General features: G+C 40.7%; 1 protein-coding gene and 1 long non-coding RNA gene across 2 annotated transcripts in view; one reads left to right on the top strand and one right to left on the bottom strand.

Annotated features, from left to right (window-relative positions):
* Positions 1–24,689, bottom strand: part of LOC130182354 (uncharacterized) — a 139,982-nt gene that overhangs the window by 17,886 nt on the left and 97,407 nt on the right. The window contains exon 3 of the long non-coding RNA XR_008829704.1: positions 12,156–12,317. This is a non-coding gene — a long non-coding RNA (uncharacterized LOC130182354). The remainder of the gene's footprint in view (positions 1–12,155; positions 12,318–24,689) is intronic.
* Positions 1–24,689, top strand: part of kctd16b (potassium channel tetramerization domain containing 16b) — a 78,623-nt gene that overhangs the window by 24,121 nt on the left and 29,813 nt on the right. The window lies entirely within an intron of this gene.

Genomic DNA, 24,689 nt, shown 5'->3' with positions numbered 1-24,689 from the left:
GTAAGCTGTAATTACTGTATGTGTCCTCACCTCTGTATTTGGTGATTGTATAATGTCTGTTGAACTAAGAGGTTGATTCAACTCATGAATTTCATGTGAACTTGATTTGCATAAAAGCACAAAATTACACAAGCCGCTGCCACCAATGGACAAACTAATTTGCATGTAAATACATGATTGGAAAAGCGCTGACCGTCTGCCTGACATCAATGAGAGACTGGATGATCACATTTGATGAATGTTAGCCCACAGTGCAAGTCTATAAAGCTAAGAAAGGGCATGATTGGGACATATTCTGCAATTACCTGACCCTCTTGTCCAGAGTGCTCTCTTAGGAGAGAAAGTCTACCTTTTAGCAACACTTGGTCGAGAGTGGTTAGATGTGGCTTTCTCTTAAAGGGACGTCTCACCATCATCCTGACAGTGTGATTTAACAGAAATAAGTGACAACAACTCAAGCTCTGTCAAAGGCACATTCTGTCTGACTTTGCATGGTATTTTCAGGGGTTTAATATATTCTTCATTTTCATCTTTCTTCTTATTTCTTTCCTTTCCTTTCCTTTGTCATGCATTGACAAACTGATAAACATCACAAGCAGTGGCTGTTACATAAATCAGTTATCATATATAAATATTGATCTTGCTTTATTCAATACTGAGCACCAGAGAGGAATATGACACCTTGCCACAGAACTTGTCATAGGTATTCAGTGGAAAATTATTCCTAGGTAATGGCCAATATAGATTTCCAAAAAAAAAAAAAAAAAATTGAAGAGCACCATTAATGAACACTCCACTAACTCGGAGCTATTGCAATTGCGGTGCACTTCCTACAGATGACTCACAATAAAATCTTCCGGCGCGTTGGTCGGCAGACAGCTTTTAATGTGAAGCAGGAAATGTTTGGTTTGCATGAACAGTGACTCAACACACCTCTGATGCAGCTGAGAGTGTATTTTTGTTGCATTTGCAGTGGCAAGCTCATAAAAGACAACAACTAACAATACACAAAAGACAATCGATGCCTAAATCAATCAGCGCTAATTAGGAAACACCAGAACTAGATTTGGCTGTAACTGAGTTTGTCGACATTACACAGCATATGATATTACAGTTACAACAATTAGAAAATGCAGTCTGGTGCGCTTATTTCCATGCATCACCTTAGAAACATCACAAAGGAAATGAGAAATACCTATGTCACAGAACTCAGTCGGTAGTGATGGATGTGTGAAGGAAGAGCAGATTTAGTGAAGATGTGATTGTATGGTGATTTTGTATCAGAGACATTTCAAAGTGAAGCCTCAGCTTTTTTTATTGAATGTTTTATTCTGTGTTTAGTAGTTTTTAGTTTTGGTTTTTATATTAGCTATGGGTCAAATGGCTACTTGTAATAGAAAGGTGTAAAGAACACTCAAAGAATAATTACCCGACTCTGCAGTTCCCCTCATCTATACAGAGCTCAAGTTTCTTGCAGCTCATTGTTTTTGTTGTACAGCCTGAGACTTTACCACTTTGATTCAGTCTCACAGCTTCCATCACGGCTGTCCATCAGCAGAAGGCAGCTGTTTCCACAAAAGACGCTCTGATGGACTGACTGTATGCTACCTTCAGAGCTCCTACAGAGCTCCATGATTGCTAGAGTTATAAATTCTGCGGGCAACAGGTTGCCAGCTTATTGTGCTCAAGTGCCAATCACATATCACATGTTGTTTCTTGCATACAAGTGTGCACAAACACACACACACACACACAAGAATAATACACAGTCAAAGAAAGGTCTAAAGATCAATTTTAGCATGTATTAAAACACATACAAGACAGGAGTTAATATAATAACTATGCAGCCAATGCTAAATCATTTCTCGGACAATACCACAGAAAAAACAATTGCTACAGAGACTTGGCACTGCACACAGTAGAGAACTCTGGGTGGAAGCAATTTTACAATCGCATGCTATTAATTAATTAGAGACTGTTCTCAACGAGTAGGTGAGAGAGACACAGACGCACACGAAGAGAGAGAGTTTAAATTTCTTTTATGCAAAATGTCACTGATAGCCTTTTGTGACTGGAGGGTGAATCCTCTCTCTCGAATAGCGAAGAGTGAGCAAAGCTGTTGTCCCTTTAAAACCAGCAACCTTCATTTATCCAGGAAATTAATCTTAATTTTCCTCCTCAAGCGTGCTCTTCACAGCAACACGCTTTATATCATCACCTCGGGGAGCTTTCCAGAACAACAACTCACTACTGAGCAGCTTCAGTGGAGCAGCTGGAGGCTATGTGCCCTCTGAGGGCACCCTGAGTGTGACCACCCATCTAACCTTTGGGCTACTTCTCCCGGTAAAACAAATAATACATGGAAACTGGGTGGGTGTTGATTAAGGAAAAGGTTAAACTGAATAATGTCCTCTAGAAAAAAAAAAAGCGGGAGTCACTGTTCTGAACATTGATACGTTACCACCATCACGTGACTGTTCTAAAAGTGTTTCCCTTCAGAAGCACAAAAAAGTTTGTCAATGAATTATGTCCTAGGACACTGTATCTGTAAAACAATCAGACAGTGGAACAGATATCTCTCCTATTTTCCTGTATAAACCAACAGTTCAGTGGTTGAAGAAGCACAGGAAAATCTACGAACACCATTAGCATAGTGGAAGGACAGATCATTTGAAGTGCTAATGACACCAAGCCAAAAAAAAGAAAAAAGAAAAGTAAATGGATTCAAGTACTCCTTGTAAAGAAGAGTTGAGATGGTTATAGCTCCAGGTGGAAACAAGCATTTTTCATACTCTCAGATCAGTTGATGAAGGATGGAAATAGATGAAGGAAAGAAGGAAGGAAGGAAGGAAGGACACACACAAAAAGCTGTTAGCGATAATGTATATGGCTTTTATCTCAAGTAATATCTGACCCTGCCAAAACCAAGTAACTATTACCTCTTGCTCTCTACGATCAGTGGCAAAGTGCCACTGATCATAGAGAGCACCAGATACAGTACACATGGTACAATAAAAAGCTCATTTTTAGCCTATTCAAGTGTCACAAAATATAAGCATTTAATTAAAATACCAGGAGCTGGTTGCACCAGCTCTTATTAAGTTCAACTAGTTCTAACATAAGTGTTAAAATCAAAATAGGTTGCACCACACAAACTAGTTCTTACTCAGAGATTAGTTATTATGAAATATCTATACCCACTAAATGCAGGTGTAACTGCTGTGTATTTTACTACACCAACTGAAAAAGCTAACATTAGTTTAATAAAATCTGAACCATTTAAAGTAAAGGAGCTAAAATGGAGCATGGTTGACCAGAAACTTGGTGAATGTTGCTGAATAATGATGTCGGTCTTAAGATTTTAAATCACATTTCACAAAAAAACAACATAAGATACCTTAATAACATCAGATTAGGTTAGCATAATCGCATATTTCCCACTCATTCTAAACTGTATGAAAGCTAATTAAATATCTAAATTTATAAAATATTTTTTCTGATATTGTAATTTAATTTCTGTAAATTATGTATCTAATGATGCTACAGTGACTTGAGCACTCTTGAATAGAGAGCACACCACACACCACTAAAGTCTTGTTAAGACAATTCTTAATGTTGCAACCAGATTCAGTAAATCACTAGCGGGTAGTTACTAAGAACTTTACCTCCAGACTTATTGATGGATTTATAAAGAGCTGGTGCAACCCAGTTAGGGCTTGTGCTCAGTCAGGCTCCTGGATTTCTACTGCTGCTGTCAAAATGTAAAATGCTGGAGACTATTTATGTACCATAGGTTTTTAATGCACTTTTTTGAGCTTTATTTTTCTTTCTTTTTATTGAAACACATAGTGCAAGCCCCTTTAAGATTTTCTGTTATGATCTGTATATAATGTTGATGGATCTCAGGGTCAGTGTGAATTTGATCTCTTTTAGGACAGTTAGTTTCCACGGTAAGTTACCGTGGTGAGTTGTCAAGGTGAGTTACTACGGTGGGTTGCAAGGTCCCACAGTCCCATGCTGATGGACAGGGATGCAAATTATGCAGAGCGTTCTTCAGTGACAGTTCAGTGCTCTCTCGGATGTTGCCTCCGAGCAAATGTCCAGTAAGGCAAAGGGGCCAGTATGATGACATAGAATGTACTAAGCTTAGAGTGCACTCACTCCTCAGAGGGACAAGCACTTTAACTTGTTCCCTGCACAGGATGAAAGTGTAATGAACTTAGACATATGCATCTTGGCAAAACATTAAACTTAAAGCTATCACTGGCTCTTGTGTAGTTCGAGGGATAGATCTGAAGACTGCACTAATTCAGTGGAAAGAAAAGATTTCGCAACCAGCCAACTGGAGAGGATACGTCCAGAGAATGTTCCTTTCTATCTTCTTTGTTTACTTATTTCTGAGTCATAGCAGAGACAGAAGTTCCTATAAAGACTGCAATGCTCTTTTGCTTCATTAGATGAATGAATAACATCTATCATTTTGCTAGACTACAGATACAGATATGGTCATTGTTAACAATAAGAACACACTTCTGGGAGGTCAGATGTCTCTACGTCTGTTTTTTTGGTTGATAACATTTCCTGAAAAATTATGCTGTTGTTTTTTTGGATAGTGGCACATTTTCTGTTGTTGTGTTGCATTTTTACAGACTGAAATGAACAATGACAATAAATTTAAGTGCTGTCAGTGCATCATAATAACTGACATTAGCGTTTTTCTATGCGTGTCACAGTCCAAATAAAAAGTTACTACTAAGTAAAGTTAATACTAAATTATGGAGGTTCTGATGCTGATAGACTATTAACTAGTGCTGTAGGGTTAGGTAGTTAGGTAAAGCCACACATACAGACAATGACAACAATGTGATACGTCTTCTGTAGCTTCTGTTTGTACATTCAGTTTTTGCAAAATTTGGGAATGATTATCAAAACAGAAAATGATGGGTATGAAGGGTTTAAAGTAGTCCTCAATGCTTTTTGAAATTCTACAATCTTGTTACACTATAAGCTAGAAACATAATTCAAACTTTAAAAGTTACTTCCTTTTGTGAAATCAGTTCAGATTTTATGCTACTTTCCCACTTTTTCAGATCTTATTATGGGACTCATTGAACACTGCTGGGAAGTAGGATATGTCATTGATGACATCGCTGATGTCATGTCATCATTGTTTACCACTGTGAATGCATTACATACTCTAAAGCCCCATTTGAAATCACTCTGTAGTTTGGAATTGGGGCACAGCTACTTTCTCTCTGTCTCTCTCCATGGTGCTGAAATATTCAAACAGCCTCTATCTGTGGGCTGAAACATTCAAACTCTCGAAGTCTTTCTTTATAGCATCGAAACATTCAAACCTTGACTTTCTGTGCCTTAGTGTGTCAGAATGTGTGTGTGTGTGTGTGTGTGTTTGTGGAGATATGAGCAACACAAACACACACAAGTATTATGAACCTCATTCATAATGTCAACTAAAAATATGTTTCAGATGAGCAACACAATCATATCATGGATTTCACAGCGTTGACATATTAGAATAAAAATCATTTCACTTTCATAGCCAGGATCTGTGCTTTCCAGCCACCCACACACCATTAGGCGAGTTTGCCTTCTCTCTTCAAACGTTTCTTCCACTGTTTGGGGCCTTTGGAAGAAACCAAAGTTTTTTCCTCGGAGTCTCACACACATCAAAGTAGTCAGGTTACACACGGATAGGAGAAGAAAGAGAAAGAGAGAGCACAGAGAAAGAGATCAAGAGGAAGAAACAGAGAGAGTATACTGTAAATCTCATCAGTTGCATGTATTTCTGTTTCCACATTCCCTCACATGCTGAGGAACAGCACACCGCCTCTTCATTCCACACCATCAACTCCTCCACACACACACACACACACACACACACACACACACACACACACACACACACACACACACACACACACACACACACACACACACACACACACTAACGCACCTATTCACGCTGCATAGTAGGATAAAATAATGAACATGATGTCACTTCATCAGTAGTAGTGGAAAGAAAAGTACAGTACAGCTGAGAGGCAACATCTCCAACTGTCGTCAGCGATTTAGGACTAACAAGTTTATCCTGCTAACAAGAACCAACAAAGCTGCAAAGTCACTTGACTATTTGTCATTTGTCTTCCATCTTCTGCTGTAAACCTCCTTTTTTCTATTCCCATTTCTCCATTTCCCTATCCTCTCCTCCATTGTCAGGCCTATCTATCTTTTTTCCATTTTTCTCCTCAAGTTTTCAGTCCTTATCTACCCCCAGTAGCACCTTCCTTCTCTCTATTACCCCATCATCCTTTCTATCCATCTTTCTTTGCCCATCTTTCCCACTGGGTCTGTCTCCTCATTATCCTTTCTCCTTCTCCATCACCCATGATGCTCAAGTTCAGCCCACTGCACCAATTTGCCCTGACAGTGAATTGTGTCGAAAATAATTCCCATTGCTGAGCGGCCCGTCCTGGGCTGAGGTTCAGACAGACAGGACATGATGGGAAGGGCCGTCAGCCTAGAAATCGTGCGGCCAGGGAAAACACAGAGCCAGTACAGTACACAGCAATTACATTACACTGCTAGCTATTGGTACAGCATATACAAAAGTATGTTGTGTACAGAAACAAATTTCAGCTTACTTTATCCAAACTTTTTACTATTTCCTCATCAAACTAGTCAAATTAGCTTTAAAGCAGTATATTTGTTTATTAAAAGTAGCCACAAAATGCATAATATATTGATGCCTGCTTTTCATTCATGGCTATTGCTTTTGTTGAGCCTTTTACAAAAATAAATACTGTACAGGGCTCCTCTTTTGTAATATTAATAACACTGAGTGATGAATAAATTGAATTCCTTGTTACTGTAGCTATTTTTCCTGCACATTTGAAAAACAATGTTCTCCACAACTAGCATCTTATCTCTTTTTCTGCACAAGCATTACAAATACGCTAAACTCATTTATATAATCCGCTAATCTTCCCAGCAGCGTTCTCATCTCACAACACATATACACACACACACACACACACACACACAAACAGACACACACACACACAAATGCAAAAGAACACAGAGGCTCACAGGCGTGCACTCACAGAAACACGGATAGATTCACCTGACAATCCTGCACATGTTCCTCCAAATTCACGTACTTGCGCGCGCGCACACACACACACACACACACACACACACACACACACACACACACACACACACACACACACACACACACACACACACACACACACACACACACACACACACACACACACACACACACACACACACACACACACACACACACACACACGACTGGTTTCTGGGGTGTTCTTATCCACCGCGTTGTCTGGCTGACACAGATCCAACTGTACTCGGGTGTTGGATGCTGCGTGTGACTGGTCGGAGCCAAGAATGCTTCGGGGGCCAAAGTCTAATTCCTGCACATTCAATAGCAATCTGATTAGAGCTCTAAATTGCTTTTCCGCTCAACCTTTTAGCGCTTTAACAGTTTCTCTCTTGCTTAAGACCCTATCTCAGTTCCTTTCCCCGTCTCTCTCTTTCTCTGTATCTGACTTACCCGTTCTCTATCTGTATAATTACCGTTTGCCTTTCTATCGCTCTCCCTTTCTTTCCTTATCCCTCTCACTCTGTTACTACGACTATACTGTCTGCAACACTGCTGCGCATCTCACATCATTTTTTCCTTCTAAGTCTTTCAATTTCTTGCCCTTGTCACTTCATCTGGCTCACATTGTCTTTCTCTCTCACTCAATTTCTCTCTTTCTCCAACTTTATCACCAGCACTTTCATCTTTTTTTTTTTCTCTCACCACCTCCGTTTCTCTGGATTTGTCTTCCTCGGCCAGTCAGACTGGAGGATGTTCTCCATTCTTTTCCACACTCATCCCATTAGCCCATTAGAAGCTGCTGTAAGATGTACATTATTCTGGTCTCAGGGGCCAGCCTATCACTTTCACTGTAGCCAAAGAGCCATAGAGAATGGCGTGCACTCAAGGCGAGGGGCCTGGCACGCCTTGTTAGGTGTGTCTCAAGCTTGAACGATTAGCAATTACACTGTCTGGCTAAACTTCTCGGGACTTGATGGAGTCAGCACTCTTGTCCAATCAGATAACAGAATGAAGCTGTTTTGTCCCTCAGAGTGACTAAGCATTTGATGCTGGGTGTTACTGTGTGTGAAAGTGGAAGTGCACCGGCCTTCATCCACAATTGGACTACGCAGGTTGTTTTCTGTTTTTAACAGGATAAAATGCATCATCTTTTGAATACAGAAATGTAAAACTTGGCCTTGCCACCCTTAGGCTAAATGTCCAGATGTAAAATTATAGTAAACGCTCCTATCCTTCATCTGTTGCTAACACATATTTCAAATTTTGACATGTAAAGCATTTCTATGCAGAGAGTAACAAGACAGGAGGTAGACTGGTCAAACAGATGTAAATTGAATGAGTCATATTCTTTTAATAATGATAATGTGATACCTTGATTATCACTATAGGGATGTTTTCTTTTCGCAAGGTGCCCTCCAGCAAGGTCAGAGCTCGAGGTAGTCTAAACAAGCTGTAGATGTGCAGTTTGTAGCGTGTTGTTGAGCCACATATGCTGTACATATTCCCAGTGGTTACAAATCACAACCATGGGAATTTAGAGTAGAGCTTTGTGTCACGCTCAAGAATAACTGGAACCCTCTGCACCGGCTCGAGCCATAGTTTTGGCATGGCAAGAGCCATAGCTTTAAACTGTGTGTTGTAAACCACTAAGATTTTGGTTCATAAGACGGATTCAAGCTGTATAATGCTTCTTAAAAAAGACCAAGGGCTGAGACATTGTGCATTCATTTATAAAAGCAATTTCTGTGTGAATGTGCCATCCTCTTTGATCTCTGACAGACACAAATGTATTTTTCTGCACAACTATGTAAATGTGCAATGTGTGTTTGAATAGTGTTACTGTGGGGTTTGTTAAAGTTTTTTTTTTTTTTTTTATCCCATATTGTGACTCATAGAGAACTCTGATCACAGACAGAAAAGGTTGGCCTGGCTGTGATAATCTCTATCCCTCTTCATCCCCGACTTTAAACATCCACAGTCTGCTGCCTTCTCTGGCCAGCTCAGCCTTGTTTAGCATCATCCCTCCGCCATCGATAGCACACACATACACAAACACAAACACAAAACACACAACCTCCTTTCATTCCCGTCCATCCATGCCTCTGCCTTTGTAACCTAAAGCTCTGCTGCACCCCTGTAGCCCTTCAGCTCTCTGGCCTGTTACCCGGGCAGCAAAGTGATGGATTTGTTTTCATCAGACCTTGTGACCTCCCCTCCGGCTAAGCACTGGCTACACTGCCCAGACTGTGAATGACATTTAGCCCGCAGTGCCCCCCACCCCCATCCCGTCTCTGCAAGGACTGAAGATGACCTTTAAACTCTCAATCAATGCTGGAATATTTACTCTGCTGATACAACACATATATGGGTGGAGACGGAGGGAGGGTGGAAATTAAGAGATGAGAGGGTGGTAACTTTAGAGGCAAAGGTTTATAAGATAGGAAAGTTCATGCTTTAGCCACTGATCACTGCCAGCAGTTTGCTGATGACAGAATCAGACAGCTAAGCATCAACGGAAATAAGGGGTAGTAAGGATACATTTTGTTGTCATACGATCTTTATTATTGGCTTTATTTAACTTAATGTTGTCAGTTGATGCATTTTTAGAGCCTGATTGTGTTTTCGTGAGTCTGGCGTCCACGGAAATTATTCATTTATTCAATTTGGATTGTAAGGTGAAACCTTTGACGACTGCCGTCATTACACACGAGTTTCCCAGTCTTGGTGTTCAGCCATTGTTTGTTGTCCAGCCTCGATGAAAGGTCTCGAGATGGTACAGAAGTGTTGTTGTACACGTCCTCTATAACCAGTTTATATTTTAGATGCAGATAAAGTAGTATATAGTAAAAAGATTCTGGAGAAATGAAACCAGGCGGGGCACGACAGGTTTCTGAGGGGAGAACTTGACTGATTTTACACATCCAAATGAATTTACTCATTACGGTTATCACTACTCAGCCTGTGAAAACAGCTGTGTAGTGTTTTGTTTGTGGCTCTGGAGGGAGATTTATCAAATCTGATATGTGTCACTAGTTTTGTGTCGGCTTGGGCCTGGAGCCTACGAATGATTAAACTCTATGTTGCAAACTAGGGATGTGAAGTTTGAAAGTTGTGGCCTTTAATGGTCTTTAACAAAAAGATGCTTTTGAGTTGCATTATTGAACATGTAGGTTTTTGAAGCTTGACCCACACTAGGTGTTTTGAATAACCCCTCTATAAATTTGTAGATTAATGTCAGCATGTTAGTAACTCAGGACATCTCAATTGAAATTAGTGCACATTTTCACTGTATGTAGCTATTTTTTTTTCTTAGTGCAACATTTAAGCAGGATTTTAAAATTGTAGGAATCATAGAAGAGCGTAGAGGAACAACACTGGGAAACTGCAGTGGTTGCACAGCAGCAATCGAAAGACAGGACCACTTACTCTTTAAAAAAAAAAAAAAGCACTGTGTTCCACTGTGAGGCATGTTGTAGTAACACCAAGTCCAAAGTAATTCTCAGGATTTTCCCATGTATTCCATTTAGTGTCTACCAATGGCAAACATGTAATTTTTTACAGCCGTGGCACTGCCCCCTGCAGCGGCACAAGATGTATGCTTCATCATGACAAGCCCTTGGACCCTTGCAATTATTCTGCCATCACATGAGCTGTCTCTTTGTCTTATCCTGTCACTCTCTCCTCCCTGTCTCGCACTGCTTCTCTGTTTTGCTTGCTCGCTCTGTGTCTCTGAGACACTGTATGACAAGTCGTCGTCCCCCCCCGCGTGCTTTATTGGTCCAGGCAAGTCATTCCAAAGATGCCCAAAACAAATGTTAGAGAGGGATGTGTGGGTGCACGGCGGAGGAGAGGAGGGGAAGCTCGTTCAATTCCACTCCCTCTAGGTCTCCTCACACAGCAAAATACCAGCGCTAGAAATGTCAGACACACTCTCTGCTCTCTCTCTCTTTCTCGCTCTGTATGTTTCTCTGGCTCTCTCTGCCCAGGCACATTCCCCACTCCCTTTTTTTCCAGCTCCCCGTCTCCCGCTGTCCGTAGTTTTGACGTGCACCAAGCTTGTTTAGGCCATTGATAAGGAGGCTTGTCATTGATGTGTGGTCAAAGTGTTTCTCTGTGGAAGTTAGAGGTGGCTGTTTTGACAGCAGATAAGGTGGAAGGTGGGTGTCTGAATGCTAATGCATGCCAACAGAGTCAGCATCTCCTTTCATCTATGGAGAGCAGGGATGAAGCACAGGAGGTGAGCTGAGGCGTCTGGTACAACACAGGGCAAGAACTTCAGGTGGTGTTGTTTATTTCTACATATCTTGCAACTGCTCTTTGACCCATTTATGTCTGCTTGTATACTGTAAGTAATATCTAAGCTTCTCAAGCCTTTGTTATTTTAGGCTTGGAAGCAATGCGCAACCCAAATATGGGAGTGCTGTGTTTGTTTTTGTGTGCACGTAAACATACATTGCAGAGGCATTTGAAAGCAAAGCGCCACCGATAATTACTATGAACAGTCCTATTACTTTCTCTTTGTATTTCAGTCAGTTTTCCCATTCTCCTGTAATATTCTGAGAAAAGCAAGCCAATTACAAAAGAGCACTGTTCCAATTACATAAACACTGATATCTAGCTTTGCAGTGGCAGCTGGTTGACTGGTGTTCTTGTTATGTGTTGCTGTTGTTTCATTCCTCTCCTCACTAATTGCAGCCCCAGAAAATAGGAAATTAAGAAGGTCAAGTGGCTCCTAAAATAACCCCTATAAGATTCTCTCTCTCTCAATGGTTAAGTCACTCGCAAGGAATCAAGGCAAGGAGAAAAGGAAGTGATGAAGGTATGGCAAAAGCAACAAATTAAGCAAGGGAGCTGGGAAAGAAAAAAAAAAGACAGTGAGCTAAAACTGGGCGAAAAGTGAAAAAGATAGAAAAACAGAGGGAGACACAAATGGACTAAAAGAGCTACATGGCTCATTGACTTGCCCCCAGCAAACCTGCAGGTGTCACATCTGAACACATACCATTATCAATGTAACCTAGATTCCCCGGGTTCAGTGATCGCTTCCCAAGGGCAGCGTACTGGGGTCAAGGAGGATGTTGTAGCGGCAGTGGAGGCTGCATCTGTGGCTGTACCCCAGGTGTGCTGGGCCAGACACAAACTCAGGGCCAGGCTCTCGGCAGGGCTGTGGAGAGGTAAGCACGAGGATGAGTCAGGAGAGACAGAATCACAGTGGCAGGTTTACTCAGTCTTACGCAGCCAGTCGATGGCCTTGCTCACACTGATCTGTCCGGACACGCACCCATACACACACTCCCTGTACTTCCTCACCGCAGTGAAAACATCATTATAACCAGCAGTAGCTGCCTCACAAGAATCAATTTTCACGCTCAAGCCTGGTGAAGGAATAGCTCATTCCATTTCCTAAATGTTCTCATCATTGATCTAGGTCTTGAGTACTTTCTGATAAATGGCCTAGGCCTGTAAGTTCCACATAAACACACACACACGCACACACTGATGGGGGTCCAATTTGCCATGTGTTTGAGTACTTGAAGCATAGTTCGCATGAGAAGGCTGTGGAAGTAAATCAATGAAGAAAAAAACATTTTTTTCTCAATTCTCAAATTTTATAGTTAAAATCACATTTATTAGAAGTATCACACCTGGTTTTGTTTCAATGTCAACAAAACTGATGAAAATGTACAATTTAATAATGGTCTCTCCTTATATAATTATAATCTTATTTGATCCGGAGCTTTTCTGTTTCCCTTAACCAAGCCAAACATGCTGCAATGTGTACTTACAGGTGCCTTTCACACCTGACATTTGTCTTGTGCTGTAAAGAGCCACGCTGTAAGAATGCAGTGAGAAGCTGATAAAGACTGGCAATCCTTTTATAATTAGTCAAAATCAGTCAAAGTATCAAAATGATTGATGATGCGATGCAACTGCAGTTCAGTCAGAAAACACTGTGCTGCAATGTTATTCTTTGCTGCAATTACAGCAAAACAGACGTAAGGTGTAAGATAGTTTAAATACTATTTAACTAGGTTGGTGTGTGCACATTACCCGGTGTGTTAACTGCATAGTAATTGAGAGGTACGGAACGGTGTGATGAGAAAATTAGAACGGTAATTCCCTTGCTGCTTGAACCTGCGTTAAAAGCTTCATTTTCACAATTAGCACTGGCAAGTTCAATTTCCAGAATTAAGGACCCACCATTCCCTCACCTGTGGCGAAAAATCTGATGAAAAGCTCAAAATTGCAAATGCTTTACAAAGCAGATGATGAACAGCAGTTGTGGTGAAAACGTCATATGTACTTAACCGAGCATCTGTTTGAGGAATAGCTTTGGTCTTTTCACTGTGCTTTCTAATCAGCAGTTGAAACGTATCTACATGCAGATCCGTCAAATGCAGCTGTGTGACTGATTGAACTTGTTTATCACAACGAAAACAATAATGTTCTAAAGCTGAGAACAGCATTCATTTAGCAGTTCAGACAAGTCTGAAAAAGCATAGATGCTAATCTTTTTTAATAAACTGACACAAATATTCCCCCAGAGAGACCATTCTTGTGGAAATCTGGCAGTTTAAACTCTGGTGGATATACACAGCTGTAGTTTTTCAACGAACAAATTAAGTTCCATGCATGAACATTCATTCCTGACCTTGGAAACAGTAGGTGGGCTAAAGACAAATCCTAATATATGATCCTCCCACTAGCTTTTATCCTAAGCCTTAAACCACATCTCACGAACAAACCGAGCACCCTCCATCTGTTGATTAGGATCATGACTGTTCTTGTGGAAACACAAGTTGGAGCCACTTTGCTCAAACTTACTCCCACACATGTTGATGCAATGGTCTGCCAACATTTCTGTTGGTCAGTTTGTTGAAGACCACCTGCAGTTCGAATCTTGATTCCCACATTAAGTTTTTTGCATTCTCCAACTGGAGTTTTGCATGTTCACTCCTGTTTTGCAGTCAGGGCTTTTCGGTCACTCATATCAATATCATAAACTGGTGACCTGTTCAGGGTCTGATCACCTGTTTGTCCTACACCCTGAACTGAATAAGGGGTTTTAGAAAATTGATGGATGAATGTTAATCAATCAACACATGTAAAGTGACAGAAGTTATCTGAATCCTTCATAGAAATCACAAATACATATGCACTGTACGGTAAGGGTTTACTGGAAATTGGTTTCTGCAGAGGGACTTTAATTATACAGAAATGCAACAGCACAATTATCCACAAAAGAAAAAGTAGATCACTGTAATCATACTGGTGATTGCTGCGCTATTATGCTACAGCCAGTTTGATCTGGTTGAGTGGCCGATGCGGTAAGATGACAAACTGGAACACTGGACAACCACTAACATCATCTAGTGCCTCTGTGGGTGAAGGAAATGTGTGGAAGCCAGCTGCCATTTGCAGCAGCACTAATAACAAAGCTTTAATGGTCATAAAAGAGTGTGTGTGAATGACCACAAGAAGGAGTGCATGCATCCCTGTATTCTTCTGGCTGCTGTCGTAAATATACGTGCACCTCCGATCCATCAAATGCATTGAACACCACAGAGTGGAGTTCACTGTGGCCTGAATCACAGAACCGACAAGTGGGTGAAGCCCATGAATACACAGTACATCTAAATGGAAAATACCTTGAGCAATTTAACAGTGCTACTGTATCTCCACAAACATAATATCTCTGCTGTGCCTGCAAGCCACTTCCTCTGTAAATGAACAATTTCAATGGTGTGTTAAAGTCTGTGTAGGGAGCACTGCCCCATTCCTTTTTCTTCCCTTTTCCCCATTTCGGTGTCATTTGCTGGATTTCCTTTTCTACCCCTGTTTCTCCATTTTCTCCTGTTCTTTCCCTCTCTCTGTATCTCTCTGCCTCACACGTTCTGCTTTGAATGCTCTCAGGCCTCTGTGTAGCTGCTGAAGTGAACCTAACATTATTTGCATTCTTAATGAGTGCTCTTTGAAAGGCACTCTGCTGCAACAGCACAGGCTGGCAATACAACATACAATGTAAACAAACACATTTATAGCCTGCTCTTTTGAGGTAAGACCTCTGTAATGAGTCACAAGGGGAGGGGAAGTGCCAAGATGCTCTTTTCCAATAATAGTTTCAATCATTTTTTAAAATTAGCACACAATGAATAATCTTGGTCCATCTTTCTGCACAAATTGCCTGAATTACAGCCTCTGAACTGCTCATTTACATCAAAATAGTCTGTAACAAACAGAGCTGCAGAGGCCTGGAGAATGATTCGCAGGGCTTACAAGATGCAAGATGCAAAATGTTCACACGGTCCCAGGGGAAACTCAGTTTTCAAGCCGAGCAAAAAAAAAAAAAAAAAAAACAGTGTGAGTCATACGCAACAGTAGACAACATACACCACGCTGAGTGGTAAACAACCTTCTAAGATTTCAGTTTAGTAAAGCCAGCTCCCTACTAAGCTTATTTTACAGGATTATTCCAGACATGGTAAATGTTAAGCCCCGTCTCCTTCAGAAAATTCCTGCAGATTTTGTGGTAAACTCTAGCTAGAAAGATTTTACAGGTGTCCTCCATTTTATTTCTGACTCTCTATACATATCTCTATACCTACAGTATACCTCAATCTATTTGTGCCTGCAGTACCAAACAACAGACAGACACAGTTAGCTAGTGCTGGACAAGCCCAGATTCTACTATTGCGCCGTATTTTCTGAATGGATACTTTTGGCTATCAAGTTTGCCATGTCATCTTTATAAGGTGATGTCAGCTAACTGCTTAATGAGTACAATCAGCGGGACAACACTGGAATTCCTTTCACAAAGTATTGTGGTTTTAAGGCTTTGTCAAATATTATTAAATAGTTTTAGAAAAAGTTATTTTATGGGCTGTTCAGATGTCGAAGTCCTTGGACAGAAAGGTGAAGCAAGTCCTGTGGAGCTGATTGGTTCATTCTTGCGGTGCGCTTGCTGCATTAAAAAATAATTGAAATTTTTCCACAGATGTTCCAGAAAAAACACACGTGACAACAAGTGCACGCCGCAACATTGCTTTTGGTTGTGAGTGCGCTTGTTGTGTGTCTCCAATGAAAATAATGAAAGATGATACATCTGAACAACCCCTTCCCGATGTCCTGTACAGGCTATTTATGATATTACACTTACTTAGAAAATGATTGACAGCACATTGTATGTTGAGGTAAAGTATATTCTTCTGGGGTAAGAGACTATTCAGTAGGAAAAACACAACAATCAAACAAGTAAACAGTACTGGCACGATCAGGTATATCAAACACTCCTCCCATTTTATCATATCATTTGAACAAATTTAATCACTCCTCTGCACAAATTCATTTTTTCACTCCATTTCCCTGAGCCCAACCAACCAGGAAGGAAGCCTTGGCCTCCCTAACCTGTAATAAATCACAAGCGCGTACCCTGGAGTGTATGCATTCAAACATTTTATTCATTAATGAGAGTCTTATACTGGCCAAAGAATTGAAATAAAAATCCTATAGTAAAATATATATAATAAAAATTGTTTTCCAACTTTGTAAAGCAGCAATAAGCCAGTAAGAGAGAAGGGAATTGTCCCTCTGCAATTTGTCTATTTCTATCACCATGCATAATTTAAACCACAGGGCTATTTTAGGGGCATTGTGCAGGCTGGCAAGAGTGCGGGCAGAGTGTGAGCCAAGTGAATCTGAGCACAAGAGTAATGATGGTAATGGCTGCAATTATATATACTGTATATGGCCATGTTCTCATTTGGCTCACAAAGTCACTCCCTTCTCCATCTCTTTCCCTGTCCTTTTATCTCTCACTTTGAAAGAGAGCCACCTAATCTTCTACCTCTTTTTCTACTTCTCAATTTCTCTACATCTCTCTCTCTCTCTCTCTCTCTCTCTCTTTCAGTCTGTTTTACCATCTGTCTGTGCAGACAGGTGAGGAGACGGGCCTCTTAGTTATCTCAGCTCTGCCAACCTATCTACAGCCACAGTGACACTGCCATTGCACTGGCAAAAACCCAGCGAGTGCGCGACACCGATCAGATGGAGCAACACTGTCATCAACCATCACTTGGCTCATTGTTTGACATCTTTAATGTTCTTGTTTAAAAAGAAAAAAAGAAAAAAAAGTTTTAAAAAGCACCCTCCAGAGACCTAAACATTTTAAAATTGTCACAACCATTTATAGAAAAGTTTGAGACCATTTTATAGGAGCCGGCCTTTAAAACTACACTTGACAGGATTTATGTGGAAATATACAGACTTGTTATAAACCTTAATCAGGAAACAGGGCTGCAAAAAGAACTTTACCATCCATCCCAAGTGAAATGCAATACATTCACCTTGAATACGATTAAGTTGAGTCTTTGGCTGAACAAAGCCTCGGTGAATTGTTCCTCCGTCTTTTTCCATCTTCTTCTCCTACCTTTTCCATTTCCTTTGCGTTATATAGTAATTATTCATACATAGCGTGAATATTTCAAACTGCTACGTTCATGCTAATACACCTCTGCACTCATTACCGGATTATTACATGGTATGTGCCCTGTACATCAGCCTAATTTCATCCGTGTGCAGTGCAAAGCATAAAACTTTCATGTTTGGCCTTTTTACACGTTTCAACAGTCAGGTTTTAATCTGGAGGAAGATGCTAACTCAACGCTGAAGCTAACAACCCCGGGTGTCTCAGAGTTCTAGATGGGGAAAAGTCTCTCACATGTTCATGTTTCTTTCTCACTCCTTCAAAAGGCATCACACGCTGGACAGGTTGACATGATTTATAGAGTTCCCTCTGAATAAATAATCAATTGCTGTACTGGGGAATCAGGAATGGGTGATGTATAGGCTCACCAGAGTGATGGAGAGGAATGTATGGAGGATGGGATGAAGCGACAGAGTAGAGAGAAGGAGGAAGATTAAGATAAGAGGGAGGCTGAATGAGGGCATTTGTTCACTTTCTTTTTGAAGCAGTTCGTCCGTCGGCCTGTTACTTATGCATTAAAGTCCAGCAAATCAACGCTACAATCTTACGTGTAATTGGATTGCTTTCAGTGGCATTTGGATCGGTTTTCCCTCGCAACCCATAAAACATTAGGTTTAAACTAACAATCGTGGTGAAACAGCTTTAGTAGCTGTTCAGATGGGTTTTCAATGTGACTACACAATGTTCCAGCCAAATATATTCAATGCCAAGCTGCTGGGAATTCTTTTAACTTCTGCATAATGTTGTTTGGGTCAACAATCTCACTTCAGCGCACAAAAATAGATCATTTACAGGAAACAAAAGGAACAATGTGTTCCCGTAATTGATGCTTGTAAAAGTTCAAAGAGAAGAAAGAGGGTGGAAGTAGCCACACAACTTAAGTTCTTTGTTTTTATTGCAGCAAATTTTTGGGGGGTAATTATAAAATTCATAACCAAAGTTATGCTGCACACACTAGTGATGGGCAAGGCTGAGGAAGTGCAATAAATAGTAGAGTGATAACAGTTGTGAACAATTTATACAAAAAAAAAGTGATATTCATATGTCTGGATCCAAATTAGTCATAATATGCAAAAGGTATTTTATATGAAACTATAGGTTACACACACAGCTAATATAAAAGACAATGTGCTTATCATGAAGCAATCAACCTTACAAGGTATTAACTCAAAATATTTTATTGTGTGTGTCTAAAAAATATAAAGAAGAAATACTAATGGCGTTTGCGTGTATTGTATTTCTATTCAACTATCCGCAGTTGTTTCGGCTGTGGGCATCAATTATGCATGTTACGAGGCCGTTTGCAAAGCATTTATGCAAATGAAACCCATATGAACATCTGGCTAGTTCATAGAGGCCACTTACTTTTGTTGATGCTAAGTATCTAATGAAAAGGTGGTGACTATGAGAGGGAAAAAAAAAATGGAGAGCTGCCACATGCACCTTCATCCCTCTCTGAAGAGAGCAGTTTAGACATGTCTTTGATGTTGAATTGAGCCTTTGAACTCTACAGCGATTTGCATTGCAAATAAACCCAAACTATGGTGCATGCAACATATAGTCATGACCGAACAAGGTAAATAATAGAAAGCAAAGAGTTTGCTGTACAGGCTCATGCAAATCACTGCCTGAATGATTTCTTCAGTCTTAAGCGTACTGTATGATTGACTGTAGACATGAGCACTGAGCATTTACTCAGGGCACAGATTATGTTGGTGCCAATCATTCTGAAGCCAGAGTGTTCTTCTAACTCAGTATTGTTTTAATGACTTGATCACATGTCTCTCAGTGAAATTAAAATAGTCAAGTGATCCAAAAGGTTTCTCTTTTTCACGGGAGAAAAGTACAACCCCAAATCTGACATAAATATTGTTGAAGTAGTTACTTGAGTAATATAATACATCAAATATCCATTCTTCAGTTTAAAAGTAATACATGACAATATTATGCCCTGGGAGCATTAATGCAGTACAATAATTGAAAAGTCATGATAACTGAAGAAGCTCTGCTGAACACTGTGTGAAGGATCAAGGATCAAGGTATCGAGCTCTGATGCACAATTTTCCTCTAATTGTTCTGCTTGGTTAAAGCAAGGAGAATGTAAGAGCTGTTTTTTTGTTTTTCATGTAGGCCAGCTGGATGTGTTTAGGAAGGCAACTGAGGAAATCCAGGAGTAACCTGCCTGAGAGATGGTATTAAAACAAGGTAATGTAGGTAACTAGCCATATATCAAAATTGTAACAGTGACTGATTTGTTATCCTTCTGTTCCAGACAGTTTCTGGGCTGAGATCTCCATGCATTTTGCACTGGCTGCTTGGTAACTTGATCCCAGCCAAGAAATAGTCCATCATTTAACATCCATATAACTTCCAAAGTATAATTTTTACTCTTTTGTTTTAGGCTGTACTGTTGGACAGAGCCAGGCTAGCTGTTTCCCCCTTGAGCTACAGTTCCAGTCTTTATGCTAAGCTAAGCTAATCGGCTGCTGGCTTGATCTTTATATTTAGCGTACAGACATGAGAGTGACCTCAATTTAGTCATCTAACTCTCCATTTGAAGGTGAATGATTCTTTTCTCCTTTACACACGACCCCGCAACTTTTACCAACCAGTTAAACTAAGACCCTCCGACCATGGTGGCAGAGCTACAGGAGACTTACAGTAAAATGTTATTCAGAGAGGGAACAGACTGACAAGCTAATGCAAGCTAACATTAATAACTACTACTACTACTACCTAACTAGGTACTGTATATCATAAATACCTTACAATACATGGAGTTTACTGTAAAACACTGGTCACACGTATGATGGGGCCTCTGCTGTGTGTTACAAGGTTAAAGTATTCTGCGATATGTGATGGACTTGTAAGATATTTATGACAAAATACAGAACAATAGAGGTAAAAAAACATCAAAAAGGGTTCAGAGTTTCATCTTCAGCTTTTGATCCACCATTTGCTTGTCAAGATGCATAAAGACAAGGAGATTTTTTCCAGTGTGCAGGGGACAGTTTAAGGCCAAATCAAATGGATGGATCTTGGGATCAGATGTGGATCTTTGTGTCGAGTTTATATTCGGGCAGAACTAACGGACTCATTAGCAACAGAGCACTTGCACTGTATGTCTATACTCGGTCACTTCAGGATAACACTCGTGGTTAGAGGCTGGATCTGCAACCCTGAGGATCCGGCCGTTTGATGTGAAAACCCTATAGCTTGCTTCATCAGCAACTGTGAAATTATGTAAGGGCTTGTCGTATGTGATGGGCCCTCCGTTTTTAAAGTCTCTGCTGGGACTTTAAAAATCCCTGTTATAGTCAGCAGGAGAAATTGTCCAACACTGGCTGCCAGGTCTTCAGGGACCCCAATCAGAGTGTTTTGAGCCTCTTACAGTCCCTCATTACACTGATGGAAGACTGGATCAATCTCCCTCCCTGAGATCATTACCCAGTCATTCTGATTCTGCTGCTGTTTTCAGACAGACTATTTCTAACAGACGCGTGTAACTCATCTCACCCCTGAAACTTAAGTTACATCATTACGCTTCACAAAGTCATTTGGCCAAATTAGAGCATTTCAAACAAATCCGTCCATTTATTTTCATCTGGCTGTGTGGATATGCAAGGACAGCCTTTGAAGAAAGTGTTGTGTAATATCCCAATTAAACATGGAGCCCTGTTAACTGGACTCTGGCAAAAGGCTGTTGCAGAGATGTGAGAGGCGGATATGAGATTGAAATTTTTTTATTCAGAAAACATTCTGAGTGTACATCAGCCATTCATTTATTCATACTTTCTCCTCCTGTATACTAACAGCTTACAACAATAGCCTGCCAATACCGGATGAGATTTCAATCCCCGAATGGTTTACCTGACCCGTGTTGCACATCCGAGCCGTTATTGGAGTGGGGCAGTAATGCATCACTGGAAACCAATGATCTGTCGACAGAGAGCACCGGAGCGTGTCGACGTCAAACCGAAACCACCCACATCGACTGACCCAAGACAAGGCACAGCAGAAAGTCAGGGAAACAAAATGTGATCTGCTCAGGATGTAATGTGTTCTTGTTGTTCTTTTATCTCCCCTTCAGGAGAACCCAGTGTTCTCTTTGATATCCGTCCCATATGTTCTTCAGATGAGCACAAGAGTGGAGTGGAGTGTGTTCAAGAGTCCTCTGCGACGGTCTGTTCTGCTTTGTCTGACCCACAATCCCCCTCATGTACACATGAACACACACACACACACACACACACACACACACACACTCTCTCTCTCTCTTGCTCCTCTTTCTATCTCTTCCCCTCTCTCTCTCTCTCTCTCTCTCGATTGCTGTAATCAAACAGCGGGCTGCAGCCTGGTCGTATATGAGTGCCATGCTATTTTCCACTTCTCCAACCCATGCTGGGTGGAATACTCTTATTTTCTGCACTAACCAGGTCACGCAATGAATGAGGCTACAGGTAAAAGGGGAAACAAAAGGCGAATACAAAAGGATCACTATGGGGAGAAAAAAAAAAACAAAAACAAAAAAAAAACACCATTCCCTCTACTTGAAGTGTAAGACAGATATTTTTTGATAGAGTTTATGTGGGTGGCAGAGAAAATGGAAGATGAAAGACAAGGTAAACTGCGAAAATGATTAAGCCCTGCTGTATGTTTATTTTATTCTATCACATATTGCAGTGGGTTTTTTTTTTTCTTCTTGAAAGAGAGAAAATATTCCTTCCTGGCATGAGGAGAGACAAGTGACAGCAAGAGCATGCAGGTTAATCGGCTGGCAGAGAGACAAGCTGGCAGACAGGCACAGATAGGAAGCCTGAGCAGACAGGGTGCTTCACAGCAGAAACAGGCAACAGCTACAATGAGCCTGAAGACCTTCAGGCCCAGTTCAGACTCAGACTCTGACTCTCATCCTTTTGGGCCTCTTCTATGATCTAAACCACATCTAAAAAAAAAAAAAAAGAGGCAACTAAACAAAATGTGAATCATGAATAAAAAATAAAACAACATTCTCACATAAGTGGTATTTTTAAACACATTTTCAAATTGCCTGATCCAAAAACATCTAAAACAAAAACAGAAGAACATTTTGTCACACACAGCTGGGTTGGAGAAGACGGTCTATCAATATAAAAAATAGCAGCAGATGGCAACACCGTGTCACATACAGACAGAGACAACAAAAGCAGTAATTAATAAAGGTAACAGATGGGAGGCGCCGATGGCATGCCATGATCTACTGTATAAAGTTACAAATGAATTACATGTACAGGCTTTTTTTTTTTTTTCATTTTGTAATCCTGCACGAAAACACATCGATTTGCATCGTCTTTTGGTAATTATTGTCAAAAGGATTTTCTGTAGTGCCTGAAATGAACCATAAATTGCAGGTCAGAGAATTTTCTTTTGAGGATATGCACCAAGCAGCATTAAGTGGTGTTTTTTTTTTTTTTTTTTGTCTTTTCTTTCAATTAAAGCTGCAGTTACAAAGTTAGTGACATTCTTAGTGGACAGTTGCCCAGCGGACATAGAGTAACATTAACATTCATTTGGAGTCATGTTTCTGGACATGTGACGAAATAAGTAAATAGCAATCACTTCCCTGCAGCTCTGTTTTGTTTTCTACCAACTCCTAAGAGAACTGTCCAGCTTTCTATATCTGATATATGCTCTGCTTTGTTCACAAGTTAATGTTATTTGTCTCTGCTTTGGTGCTGGGCCGGCAGCATACAGTGGGTTTATCGAGCTTTTTGCACTGAAAATGTGTTTTCATCGTAAGAATATTGATCAAAGGAGGCAAAAAAAGAGCTCAGATTTGTGTCTCGCAGAACTTACAAATTCTTATTTAAGTGTGAGGACAACTTCTATGAATGTCTCATAACAGAACCTCTGTATATACCACAGGCCGGATTTGAAAGGATACAACTTAGACTAGAATTACCGCCTCGCAGTATGTGTCCACCAACCAGCCAGGTTGCATCAAATAGTTCATCCTTGAGTCCAAGTGAATGTTTGTGCCGGGTGTAATGAAAATCCGTCTTGGCACTCCTGATATATTGCATTCACAAGAACGTGAGCTCACCTTGACCTTGATCTTTTAACCTTTGATCTCCAAAATCGAATCACTGCATCTTTGAGTCGAAATGAATGTTTGTGCCAAATATGAAGAATTTCCCTCAAGATGTTACTGAGATATCGCGTTCACAAGAATGGGACGGATAACCCGAAAACATAATGCCCCCTGCCCTGGCTGTCGCAGATGCAGAGGCATAAAAATAAATACATTGCAGCATTTTCATCTGCAATATGAATGTAAGCAAACAGACAGGCTAATAAATGAACCAGCAAATGGAGAGAGACAGACAGGAAGAAAGAGAGACAGCTTAGCTTTTTAGTACAGGCAGACGACTAGGTAGATTTAAATAATATGATACTGAATCATCTCTTGCACTCAAGGAGCAATGTGCTACTTTTTATTTGTGTATGTGTGTGTTTGGGTAAATATTGTTCGATTTTTAGTTTGCTGCCTGCCACCTTTCCTCTGTGTCCTTCACGCAAAGTGGTGGTTGTCTGATCTTGTGAAATGATTATAGGAATCTGCATGTTTGCGAGCGTGCTGGCGTGTGCACACAAGGACAGAGACCAGCAGCAGAGTTGAAGGGAGAGCATGAGCGAGGCGCACAGCAGTCAGAAAACAAAGAAACGAGACAACTTATGACCCCATAAGGACATGACGAGACGAGAGGTAATAAAAGGAAGGAGAGAGAGAAACGAGAGAGAGAGAGCAGAGATGAAAAGTATGAGTCAGAGCAGAGCTGAGAAAACAAGAAAGAGAGAGGGAGCTGGAGGAGTGAGAGGGACACAGAGAAGTGTGTATGTGTGCGTGAGTGAGACTGAGTAGAGGCAAGATAAGGGAGGCAATATCAGACTGTCCATCAATGTCACAGCGCTTGTGTCCTCTGTAAGCCATTTCATCCATCAGCCTGGAAGGCCTGACTGTGTGTAGACGGCAGTGCCTGCCTGTTTACCTATTCTACACAGTGACACTCACAA

The sequence above is a fragment of the Seriola aureovittata genome, chromosome 15 (assembly GCF_021018895.1).
Source record: "Seriola aureovittata isolate HTS-2021-v1 ecotype China chromosome 15, ASM2101889v1, whole genome shotgun sequence".
Taxonomy (NCBI): Eukaryota; Metazoa; Chordata; class Actinopteri; order Carangiformes; family Carangidae; genus Seriola; species Seriola aureovittata.
The sequence above is the reverse complement of the archived record's forward strand: the minus strand, read 5'-3'. Positions and strand labels throughout refer to the sequence as shown.